Source organism: Apteryx rowi, unplaced genomic scaffold (genome assembly GCF_003343035.1).
Source record: "Apteryx rowi isolate R43461 unplaced genomic scaffold, aptRow1 scaffold_1236, whole genome shotgun sequence".
In the NCBI taxonomy this organism is placed as follows: Eukaryota; Metazoa; Chordata; class Aves; order Apterygiformes; family Apterygidae; genus Apteryx; species Apteryx rowi.
This window is the reverse complement of record NW_020447460.1, coordinates 43261-55779: the sequence shown is the minus strand read 5'-3', so window position 1 is coordinate 55779 and position 12519 is coordinate 43261. Positions and strand designations below refer to the sequence as shown.

Genomic DNA, 12519 nt, shown 5'->3' with positions numbered 1-12519 from the left:
CGGACCGACGCGCCCCCCACCCCCCCAGCGGGCTCCCCTCGGGCAGAGGCGCGCAGAGGCCGCGGCGGGGCCGAAGGGGGCCGGACAGCAGGGGGAAAACCGCCTCAGCCCCCAGGCGAGGCGCGCCGCGCCCCTCCCCTCCCCTCCCCGCCGCGCCTTACCTGCCGCTGCCGCCGCCGCCTCACGGCGCCGCCCGCCCCGCGGCGCCCCCCTAAATAACGGCTGCGCCGCACCGCGCCATCGCGCCGCCGCCCCGCACGCGCAGCCCGACGCCCGGTCACCCGCGCCCCCTCCCCCCCACGCCCTTCCCTCCGCCACGCGCGCCGCCATTGGCGCGCGGGGCGCCTGACGTCGCCGGAGGGGGGCGGAGCTTCCCGGAACGCGCCCACCGGTGCCAGGACGCGGGGCGCGAGGGGCTCGCGGCCGGGGCGGGGGGCGGTGTCTGGGGGGGGCGGGTACAGCCCCCCTCCGCCGCGCAGCGGCTTCGCTCCAGGTGTGTTTCGGGGCGTGTAGGGACACGCGGGGGACGGGAGCGCTGCCCCCCCCGGTCGCGGCCTCCCTCACCGAAGCCGGCTCGTCCCGAGCGGCGCCGCCGCCGCCGCCGCCGCCGCCTCTGGGGGCTTCTGGCGGCCGTTAGCCGTTGGCGGCGTGCTGCCGGGCTGGCCGCGGGAGCGAGCGGCCCGGCCCTGGTCTCGCAGGGCTGCCCTGGGACTGCGGGAGGCTGGAGCCTGCTCTTGTCCGGGGCGACGGTGTTCTCAAAAGCAGTCCCTAGAAAAGGTGTTTGGTGAGGGCCGCGTTGCTCGGAAATGGTCCTTAATATGGGTCACTCGTGTGATCGGGTCTAGGGAAGCGCCTGGTTTCCCTAGAAGTTCCCTCAGTGGCTCTCCTCATGCACTTCTTATTTGAGTGGTCCCGAAAAACGGCTTTTGTAAACGAGTCGCGCTAGTATGCTCTTAAGATATCCTCCTGATTCCAGATTAAATTTTTTCAATTCTCAGATAAGAAAGAACATGTATAAGTGCCACGTCTGCAAGCTCACATCATGGTAAGAGTGTCAAAGTAGGTTATTTCTACTCAGGCATCACAAATTCCCGACGCAAGCCTGAGTTGCTTCCTGCCCTACACTTTTGGACTAGGCCTTTGCCCATATGTTGCTTATGTTATCTTTGGGCTTGAGTGGAATGTGAGCTGTATTGTTTTCAGTTAGGTGCATACGTCTTCAGAGGAATATGTGGATTGGCTCAAAAACATGGGGCATCTAGTCCTCTAAGGGGACTGGCCAGCAGGAGCTGCTAATGAGAATCAGTTATGAACTTTGGGAAAAGGTGGTGGAAAATAACCTCCTCACACTTTAGTGCCAGTCTCTGATTATGTTTGGTTTAGTTTCTGAAGTGGTTCAATTTCCCCAACAAAATATTGTTGCTACTAACAATATTTTTAATCTTATTGTTGCTGCTATATTGCTGCTATATCAATATACCTGAGAATGTTGTATATTCAGTACATCACAGAATGTGAGGCTGGATGGCCACTTCAGAGGTCATTTAGTACCTCCACTTGCCTCAAGACAGAATCAGCTATCCTTAACTCATTTCTGATAAGTATTTATCTAACCTATATTCCTAAAGATATTCAGTGTTAAAGATTCTTCCATTTCCCCAGGCAACCTATTACAGTGTTTTCTAACCATATTATTGCAAAGTTTTTCTTAACGTCTTTTCTAAATTTCCTGTGCTGCAGTTCAAACTGATTACTTCATGTCCCCATTCACAACTGATAGTCTTTCTATCAACCTTATTTCTCCCATTGGTGGTCTCTGCACTTAGTAGACCCAGTCCTTTCTGTCTTCCCTTACAGACTTTTGGCTGTTCAAACCCTTTTTAAAATATTGGATCAAGTGACAGCTGGGGAGTAAGTTTCACAGTTTGTTTATTATGAAAAAAAATACTTCACCATCCAAATTTTTTTCACTTTTTGTTCTCTCTTCAGATTATGCTTCCAGGTGTGCTTGTGCTTACATTGATGTAGGATTGCATTTTAAGAATAATGTATAATTAGCAGATTTTCAGTCTGTATGTCTCTGCTTCAGCAGCCTCAAAAAAATCATCTGTGTTTGGCAACAAAAGCTTAAGTGGAACCAGACGCTGGCTAGAGATTCAGCAAAAAGAATGTATGTTTTTCCTCTCATGTTTCAGCATATCTTCTGTCTCCTGTAAGGTCTCTAGAGTTCTGCTGCTAAATCGGCATTCTCAGCACTAGATGCTCAACTCTCCCCTCTCCCCCCAGCCAACAGACAGCCTCTTGTGACATTCTCATTCCGAAATCTGATAGCCTGAAGCAATTCCTGATTTATTTCCAGAACTGGTAGAACAAAAACAAAAAAACCCTTCAAATCCAATCTTGTATCAGGCCTCGCTTACACACATGTGACACGTATTGTAATTCTTCAAGAACTCTTGTATTTCACTGGCAATTTATGGCTTTAGTGTTAAATGATTTCTACATAGCTGTAGCTGCACAGAAGAACAAAACTTTTTTTTGTGATTGTACTTAATTTTTATGTAGTCACAGAAATTATCATTAATACAGAAGCAACTGAGTTGCTGTATTCAATATTGTGAGAGCTCTTCTCCTAAGATGTTTGGCTTTCCCAAAGATTTTCTGTAGGTTTGGAAAGTGATGACAGCATGCTTGCAGAACCTTCAGCAAACTCTAGATGCATGAAGATCACAGAATCACAGAATGGTTGAGGTTGGAAGGGACCTCTGGAGATCATCTAGTTCAACCTCCCTGCTCAAGCAGGGTCACCTAGAGGACATTGTACAGGATCGCGTCCAGGTGGGTTTTGAATATCTCCAAGGAAGGAGACTCCACTACCTCTCTGGGCAACCTGTTCCAGTGCTCTGTCACCCTCACAGTGAAAAAGTTTTTCCTCGTGTTCAGATGGAACTGCCTGTGTTTCAGTTTGTGCCCGTTGCCTCGCGTCCTGTCGCTTGGCACCACTGAAAAGAGTCTGGCTCCATCCTCTTGGCACCCTCCCTTCAGATACTTGTACACATTGATAAGATCCCCTCTCAGTCTTCTCTTCTCCAAGCTAAACAGGCCAAGCTCTCTCAGCCTTTCCTCATAAGAGAGATGCTCCAGTCCCCTAATCATCTTTGTAGCCCTTTGCTGGACTTGCTCCAGTAGTGCCACATCCCTCTTGTACTGGGGAGCCCAGAACTGGACGCAGTACTCCAGCTGTGGCCTCACCAGGGCTGAGTAGAGGGGCAGGATCACCTCCCTCAACCTGCTGGCAACACTCTTCCTGATGCACCCCAGGATACCATTGGCCTTCTTGGCCACAAGGGCACATTGCTGCCTCATGCTTAACTTGGTGTCCACCAGCACTCCCAGGTCCTTCTCGGCAGAGCTGCTTTCCAGCAGGTCAACCCCCAACCTGTACTGGTGCATGGGGTTATTCCTCCCCAGGTGCAGGACCCTGCACTTGCCTTTGTTGAACGTCATGAGGTTCCTCTCTGCCCACCTCTCCAGCCTGTCCAGGTCTCTCTGAAGGGCGCACTCTGTCCCTTCATCCAGGTCACTGATGAAGAAGTTGAACAAGACTGGACCCAGTACTGACCCCTGGGGGACACCGCTAGCTACAGGCCGCCAACTAGACTCTGCATCGCTGATCACAACCCTCTGAGCTCAAAGATACCTACCTCAAAAGTGTAGAGATAGTCTCATGGACAAGTTGAATCCCATTTCCCTGCAGCATCAGACAGCAGGCACAAATCAGTCCTGTATTTTCCACCAGCACTGACTGCACCTGTGGCATGGATTGTGGGGTAGCCACTGCCCTTGCAAATGATTGTCATCTACCCCAAATACGGTTCATATAAATCTTCTTTCATAGACAGGACTGAAAGTTTTGGGCAATTATGTTACATCACCCAGTGGGTTAAGTTTTGTTTTTGTTCTTGTGAAACCTCATTTTTTAATCTGACGGGGGAGTTGTTCATGTTCCAATGATTTCTGGTTCTGTGTCAGCATCTCCTCTAATAATAAATACATCATTTTGAATCTTGTTGGTGAAGGTGAAACTTGCAACTGTGGTCATAGACACTGGGCCGAAACCTCTGCTGGCGTAAACAGCAGCATCCATAGGAGCTCTAATTTTTTGCACTCTGCCCATGGTCTTGTAGCTTGGAATATCAAATAAATTGTCTGGACTGTGGCCTTTTAAAACAGAATGTACTTTCTATAACACACAAAGAATCTAACTTTTCTCATATGATATCATTAAAGACATATTCTGGTGCAAGCAGGTAAAAACAGGTCAACAGCATTACCATTTCTGTTTGATAGAGTCAGGACATTTGGGATCCCAATTAGAGAAAGCATTTAAGCCCTTCAAGTATGTTGTGAAGTGCCTTTCCTGTGCATGGATGGTTTCCTGAAAGACTGTCTCAGTTTAGTGTGATATTCTGCATTGTATTTTTCCCTGCTGATACACAATATATTGCTGTATATTATACTGTAGATGCACTACAGTATACAGTGCTGATATATAGGTAATATAAACACCAGTAATTTCAATGATTTCAAATACTGAGATAAATTCAAAATCCTTGCCATTTTTTAAACAATGTTCTTGCAAACCTGCATTTTAATCTGTGTATTGAATTAGGCATTATATCAGATAAGCTAGTGTATTGAATTCACTAAATATATGAGTCATGAATAAAGGGAAATTAATTTTCAGGAACTGGAAGTTCTTTGAGATGTCCATCTGCTCATTAATAGTGCAATCTGTAAGCCAATTCAGTGCTCATATCAGAGCTGTGTAGGGTATTTTGAAGCTCCTACCCTCCACAACTGGGATCTAAGAAGGTGGAGCTTGCCTTTACACTGTTCTTTCAACCCCAGGAAGAAAGGGATAGCTTGGGAATATGGATATGGGCAATACTGCTTGAAGAACATTCAAGGGTTGGCAAAGGTTTTTAGGCAGCTGCTTGACTGTAGGAGTAGAAATATTTCTAGAGATGCTGTTGAGGTTGCTCTAAGATTGAACTCATACCTCTACTTCTGGACCATTTCAGCTGTTCTGTAACAGGTTGGCACAAAGTCTGCAGTCAGTAACTACTGAATCTTACAATAGCTGTGACATGGAGAGGAAAAGATTTATTTGAAATGTATTGTTCTCTTGGTATAAGGATGCAGTCCTGTGCAATGTGCTCTAGGTGACCCTGCTTGAGCAGGGGGGTTGGACTAGATGATCTCCAGAGGTCCCTTCCAACCTCAGCGATTCTGTGATTCTGTGATTCTGTGACATGAACCATCCCATAGATATATCATGGATGTGAAGAGGTTCCGTGGTCCTGGATGTATGTGGCTTTGTTAGAGATGGGCCGCTGTCAGAGCAGGGTTTTTGGGAAAGATTTTCAGAGTCATGAAGAAACTGAACAGCAGGACCCTTTACTGATAGTGGTTCTGACTTGTGATAAAACAAAGACATTTTCTGTGAGATGGCTGAATCGTAGTATGGAACTATTCATCTAGGAGATTCAGTGACACAGTCAAACCTTTTACTGAAGTGATGGTGTTATCTCAGCTTGTGTCACTGTTCTGAACTTGGACTTGCAAGGGTGTTCAGTGTCCTGATGCTCAAGAAGGATCTCTGTCTTCTGACTTCCTTTGACAGTAAGAAAAGCCACTTTTTTTCCCCAAGACTGGAGAGGACCGGTCCTTTGGCCTGGGCTGGTGATAGTATCACCCTATTCTTTGGCATTGCTGTGCTGAGTAGGTTGCTCAAGTATGAGACTCAGGACAAGGTCTTGCAAAATTAAGTTAGGATCCGTAGAGCTGTAACTACAAGCATCAGCAGTTCAGGAGAAATGTGATTCTTGGAAGAAGTTATAGAGATGGGGATAGTTGACTATTTCCCGTGTGATAAGCTTGACAGGAAATCCCTGTTGAAGACATTACTAGATGTTGAAGAGGGCTTGAAGCAATACTTTTGATATGATTACTCCTTGCTTCTCAGAAATAGCAGCACCATGAAGTTGTACGAGCGCATATGGGATAGAAAGTAGATTGCTTAGAGCCCGCTGAAAAATAATGGCACATCTGACAGAGTGTTTCTGAACCTAGCAATCTGCTTGTTTTTCTCAGGGGGAAATTGTAAAGCTAGTGTCATGTTAGCTCTAGGCTAGAAGCTTTGACTGATGGAACATGCTGCTAGGCTGTGTTTTTCCCAAAAGACAGTGGGCAGCACCATCAGAAAAAAGGGGTCTGATCCTCACTGGAGGAACAAGTCCAAAAGTCAGAGAGGTAAAGCAAGGGCAGAAAAATATAAAGGCTTGTAAATTAAAGAAAGTAAATATGAAATAACAGAGAACAGAGATAAAATGAAAATACTGAAAAGGGTGAAACTAATCAAACAGCAAAAATACTTAAGTTAGAATGAGTAATAGAGTGAAATTGCAGCTCACTGCAAGGAAGTGCTGACTCAGAGTGGTAGCTAAGGTGAGCTGAAGGTGTGAGGGCTCGCTGCAGTCACTTCTGCCGCATGCATGAGCTGCCTGTGACTTTAGTATGCTAAAAAGTCTTCAGAGTGACACTATATACACAAACCCACTGTATAGATGTGTCTTTGGGCAAACACTTGAGGCAAAAGTTTCAGATAGTGGACAAGAAGGTCACACTAGAAATAGCAAAAGTTAATGAAAAAGGGGAGGAAGAGGTCAGAATGAGTGGGATTATCTTTTTCTTATTTGGCCACAAAGATTTTCATGAGTACTGTGGACAATAATAAGCATTCCAAAAAATATAAGTCCTCCATTGCCAAGGTAATCCAGTATTTGGACAAAATAAGGTCATATATGAAGAACAACCAGCTGAACCTGAATATGGACTGACAGAAGTGATATCAGCAGTAAGAAAAGGCATTCTGAAAACTCAAAGCCATGGTTCAGCCTCATTTTTTGTAGGATGCATATATACAAATAGCCAATTTAGTCTGTGTTATATAGAAGTAATTTTGGATTTCTTTCTGATGTTGAACTCTTAAAAAAGTATGTTAGTGATATTTTCTGTTATTTCCAGTGAGCAAGAGAACAGTCCTAGTCAGACAGATTACAGCTGGCCATGGTTATTCACATCTTCCTTATGTTTTGGACAGGCTATAGCAATGTTCCAGTTCATGCCGAATGAAATCGCTTGACTTGCCTTTTCACATCTTGTGATTGGCTTACAAAGCGCAGAATTTCAAATGGAGCTCATGCTCTTGGTCCTCAGCAGCAGGGTGTAGCAGGGACAGTGTGGGGGTGCCTGACTCCAGACTGTGCTTGCACCCTCACACTGTGGAGCTCTCCATCCTAGGCTAAAACTTGTCTGTGTGGAGGCTGGTAGGAAGTGGAATGACCCTACACACTAAGGACCATCATGCACCTCTTCATCCTTCTTCCAAGTGCGAGGCATGCTTCTTTATAGGGAGAGCAGGGACATAGAGCAATGCAATGTTAAAGGAACTGCCACGACTAAAACAGAATGAGGTACCAGCTAATACAAGATGCTTCTTACCACATGCATTCCTAATCACAAAGAGAAGATGTAATAACAAACAACAACTTTGTGCTTTAAATTGCTGTGTTTGATAGGTGCTAGTTATGTTGTCTAATACTGGAAAGTACTCAGCAGGGTGACTGTGGTATAAGAACCTGTATGTAGTAGAAAATAGTTCAGCTAGACTTGCTTTAACAATCGTAAATTCACTTCCTATCAATTCACACATAGGGCTGACACACAGCTTTGGAAGAGCTATTTGGTTTTAGCATGCTTTCTGATAATACAGCTTGTGACTTCTCAGTATAGCAAGATGAAGACTTCTTGAAAAAACAGTGTATATGGTGCCTATCGAGGGACTACAGTCGAACTACAGACGAATCCTTCCTAGATTTTCCTTGCTGTATCTGTTAGTACTGTTGTACTGTTAGACAGAAATCAATGCAGTGAGATACCACTCGATTTCCAGGAAGATAGCTGTCAGCCATGGTATATATTAAAATGTTTTAAAGTGACGCATATTATAAAAGGAATCTGGACAGCTTTGTGCTTGAAATTTTCTAGCTGAGCTGTTACAAAACACAAAGGGCTGGAGCCTGTTGCTACCAGCAAAGGGTGTGGGAGTCATGCAGAAGGAAAATCTCATCAATAAAACTGAAGCCAGGTTCTGGGTTAGAGAACCCCTGGTTCACTACTGCCTATATAGTCAATGCCTTATGTTGATTGATGCTATTTAGAGCAGGTAAGGGTATGTGTAGAATAATATATTCAGTTCTGAGTATTTTACTATCGGAAAAATGTTGCAAAAGTGAGTACATTTAGGAGAAAGAGTAGCAATCTCATTTGATGAAGGAATGGAAAGAAGAATTGAGAAGAAAAGAAACAATTGAAAAAATGGTGACAAAACTGAGCATGCCAGACACGTTTGTGTGAGTGTGTCACTAAAAGATACAAGAAGGAACATAGGAATTTGCACGTGAAATTACAGTACAAAAGGATTGTATATAGATTGAAATAAGTAATGGAATGAAAGAGAACAAAGGAGAATATAGGCTTTAGGTAATAACTTCCCATCATTAAGACATGCTAGACTGTGGTATAGCTTCCATCAGCTCCAGGTCTTAAATAATTTAGATTTAGAGTGAATGTTATACTTAGGTACCTAGGAAACTTATGCATTCTCTGGAAAATGGAAGAAACAATAATAGTTTGTATTATACAAGTCATATTGGGAGTGTATATATGGTACAAAGACAGAGGTAAACATTCTCTTTGCCCCACATGCTTCACTACCTTTGAGGAGCTACTTTGCATTTTACATTTTTGATCTTTCTGATTTATATTCTGTTCTCCTTCCTCTGTCTTGCCATTATCCCTTACCACTTATTCAGAGTTCTTCCTTTATCTTCTGTTGCTCTCTTTTTCTCATTTTCCATTGCCAAACTTCCTTTACATCTTTTCCTCTTTTCTCTTCTCCCTTTGGCAGTAGTTTAAATACAGCTGTTACAACTAGTCCAGAATCAGTCCTACAGAATAGCTCCTTCTAAAGCGTCATCTTAGTGAGAAAAATAACTGGTTAGAGTAACATATTTGTGTGCCATATTTATACTACTGATCAGATATATAACAAAACACAATTTTTCATCTAATTCTGCCAAAAATCTGAAATTGCACGGAGTTCCTTTTCCCCTTGTCTCACCATCTGCAGTAACAAATAATTTGCAGTCAGAATTTAGCAAACAGAAGTGATGCTGGTTATGCATAAAGTGTAGCAAAATCAAGCCCAGTTTCCCAGTGCTGAAACTCCTCTGTAGTGCCAACAGCAGTAGAAACCTACATTAAGAGAGTAAACCAGAGAGATATGAATCATAGGCCTAAAAGCATCAGTTACACTCAGCTAGGAAGCATTGTTTTTAGAGCCAAGACCCCAATTTAGAAATTGTCACTGTTATCTGAAATTCTGGTGTGAATATGTGTAATCAAACCCTAACTTCCCAAGAACAGAATTTTGTATTTGTTGTGATTTGTTTTTGTTTTTATTGCAGCACTCAGTTATCCCAGTCTGGACTAGGAGCTCATTGTGGTAACGTGGTAAGATGCAGACCTTCTCCCAGAATCAGGAGTCCTAAGGGATTAAAGAAAATAACAGACAAGGGATAGTGTTACGAGATGCAACATACAAACCAAATGGTTATGGTAAGATACACTAACACTCCCTCAGCTGTTTTATTACTGCCCATAATATATTAGCCCATAATATATTATTTGAATTCCATTATATGACTGTCTGTGGTAATCAAAACAAATTAGAAGGGTGATTCATTCACCAAGGATAGTCTATTCAACAGGAGACGTTGACATTTTCACCATCCTGATATTTTATAGGCAGTCCTTAGCAATATGAATAAATGTATTTCAAAAACTCTGATAAATTCTTGCTGTCACTCATTAATTGCCTGATAAGCTTGAATCATAAAGTAGTTAGTGATTAGTGATTAATAAATTATCTTTAACATGCTTGATTTGATGAAAAATTCTCAGATTATGTGAAAATTTTCCTCTTAGGTTCCTGTCAGCAGGTTCATGCTGTGTATTACGTGCATGTCAACACATAGCAGCAATGTTATACGCAGATTCTTTTAAATTAAGTGTTTGGAAAACATTAGCCTACAATTGGGTGATCTCATTTTTGGATGTGTTGAGTATACTCTTCTCCCATGAGCAGGTAGTAGATAATTTGAGTTTTGAGAGGTGAGTAGGGCTACAGAACCTTCAGAGGTCTCTTCCAGCCTAAATTATTTTACAATTCTGTGGTAATCATCAGCTTATCACTGAAGACCAGACTATCAGTCCATATTCTGTCCTTTTTATACTACTTATGGAGTTACTGGAATATATTCCAAATATCTTTTTAGATCCTTGATGTCTTTTTGATGTTACGTTTATACATACCTTATTACAAGTTTAATTTATACATCACTGAGAATATGCGTACTTTCTAGAGACTGAGATAACCATTAATGCCTGGAAATACAGCGATATATTCACAATAAGCACACATCTGCATTGGAGCAATTACATGTTTAGTGTAAGAATGTATTGCACATCTCATTTTGCAGAAAAATAGCCTTAAGTGCCTTTTTCCCCCCAGCTTCCTAAGAAAAGCTTCCCAAATGTTGTGTAAATTATGGTGTAAAGTTGCTCTACAGTCTGTTTATAGCTCAAGGTTTCTTAAAACCTTCACTGTTCTCAGGAATGAACTGATAGTTGCTGTTTCTCTGCTTTTCTGCAGTATTTTATGTTAGGCCCTCCTTCATCTTTTCCTTTAGCTCTTTTTTCTTAATTTTTTTCTTTCTTTCTTGCTCCACTACATTTCTCTTCTCTGACTCTCCTCTCTGGATTTTATTTGGTGTTCTCTAGGGCTTGTCTTAATGTCAGGAGGAAAGATTTGGTAAGGTGGGCTGGTGTCACAGCCTGCAATCTCTGGGAACCATCACCACAGACAGAAGTACTAGGAGCAGATACAGAGAGAGAAGAAATGGAAGACATGATCAATAGGCTACTGCCTGGACATTACTCTCTGGGTGCAGAGCTGACAACTGTGGTGCCTTGAACAAAGCATCTGTGGCAGAGAGAGGGACAGCCAGAAACAGTGGCAGCCAGAAACTAGTACCTCACGTACAGATGAGCTATCGACTATATGGTGACGGGATCTTGCCTCCCCTGGGAAGCAGCAGTTCCTGGCTCTTGCTGAGTTTCTTCCAGCAAGTTCAACCACTGGTTCGGAAAAGAAAAATACAATCTGACACATAATCTTTGACAAGTTGCTGACCCTTGTATCTGAGGGCTGAGAGGAAACTATTCTCAGTGTTCACACAGTTCTTGCCTCTCTAAGCAGTAATTTTCTGTTCATAGCCTTAAAAAAAAAAGTTTGGGATGTCATAATGTTCAGTGGAGAGTTTGCTAGGTTGAGGACAGAAGGTGCAGTCCTAATTCTATGTATAAGAAGTCCCTTTTGCAGATGTTTGAATTCATCCGTATCTGGGATGAAAGTAACAATTGTTTAATAATGTGAAGCCTAAACTGTATCCAGCTGATTCTATAGGGGGATTTTGCAGGCAGGAAGAAGTTAATTATCCAAAGCTGGATTCAGATCAAGATTTGGTTTATTAGCTGACACACTGTAGGCTTGATAACTGTAAAGTGGTGACTGACATACTTTTTTATGTCATTCATAAGTATGTGCTATGTTCCTGCTCAAGGAACAGAACTTTTTGCCTGTTTGTTAATCAATTATGCTTTTCTTGAGAAAAGAAATGTAACCTAGCATAATGCTCCAACAATTACTGTAAAAAAAAAATCTTAGTAGATGATTTTCAGGCCCTGATTTATGATTTTTGAATGTCTTTTGACATCATGGATGATGGCTCTTAGAAGATAAAGTCCTACTGGTAATACCTTATGACTGTTTTTTTCTCAAAACTGGTCAGAGTAAACATGGCTAGGTTGTTGTCAGTGTTCTTACTGCTAATAACATAAAACCATCTTGATGGTACGTGTCACGCTATGAAGGTTCCTGTCAGCAGGTTCATGCTGTGTATTACATGCATGTCAACACATAGCAGCAATGTTATATGCAGACTCGCTCGTCAGTAYGAATATATATTCAAGAATCATAGATGTTTTTTCTTCATATAAAGGGCTAGCTGGTTTGTTTCCTGAACTGGAAAGTGAAACTTGCTCATCAAATCCTAGACCAGCAAAGCCCATGAGGGTTTTGCTATTGAATTCTGTAGGGTCAGGGTGTTGTCTGAGGAATTACATCTTCAGCCACTATTAGAAAAGTAAACTTGAGTGTAAATGTATATTAATCCTAATTTTGATTTCATTTAAATCAATAGGAGCTTGCTGCTGAGTTGAATAACAGTTGGCTAGGACTCCCATTGTCAAATTCTGCAGGATTCTGCTGAC

At 42.7% G+C, this 12519-nt stretch overlaps 1 protein-coding gene and 1 long non-coding RNA gene across 5 annotated transcripts in view; one reads left to right on the top strand and one right to left on the bottom strand.

The window, feature by feature from the left end:
• The window catches only part of IL6ST (interleukin 6 signal transducer), a 34095-nt gene extending 33853 nt beyond the window's left edge, over positions 1-242 (bottom strand). For all 3 annotated transcript variants that reach the window (XM_026055551.1, XM_026055553.1, XM_026055555.1), the window contains exon 1: positions 162-242. The gene's annotated coding sequence lies outside the window, so the exon portion shown is untranslated. The remainder of the gene's footprint in view (positions 1-161) is intronic.
• A 219-nt stretch (positions 243-461) lies between these two features.
• Positions 462-12005, top strand: LOC112960896. Of its 2 annotated transcripts, XR_003251880.1 has the most exons (4): positions 462-493; positions 999-1045; positions 9594-9744; positions 10969-12005. It is a non-coding gene; the product is annotated as an uncharacterized LOC112960896 (long non-coding RNA). The 2 variants fall into 2 exon arrangements; XR_003251881.1 differs by lacking the exons at positions 462-493; positions 999-1045 and adding an exon at positions 2796-2838.
• The last annotated feature ends 514 nt before the right edge of the window (positions 12006-12519 follow it).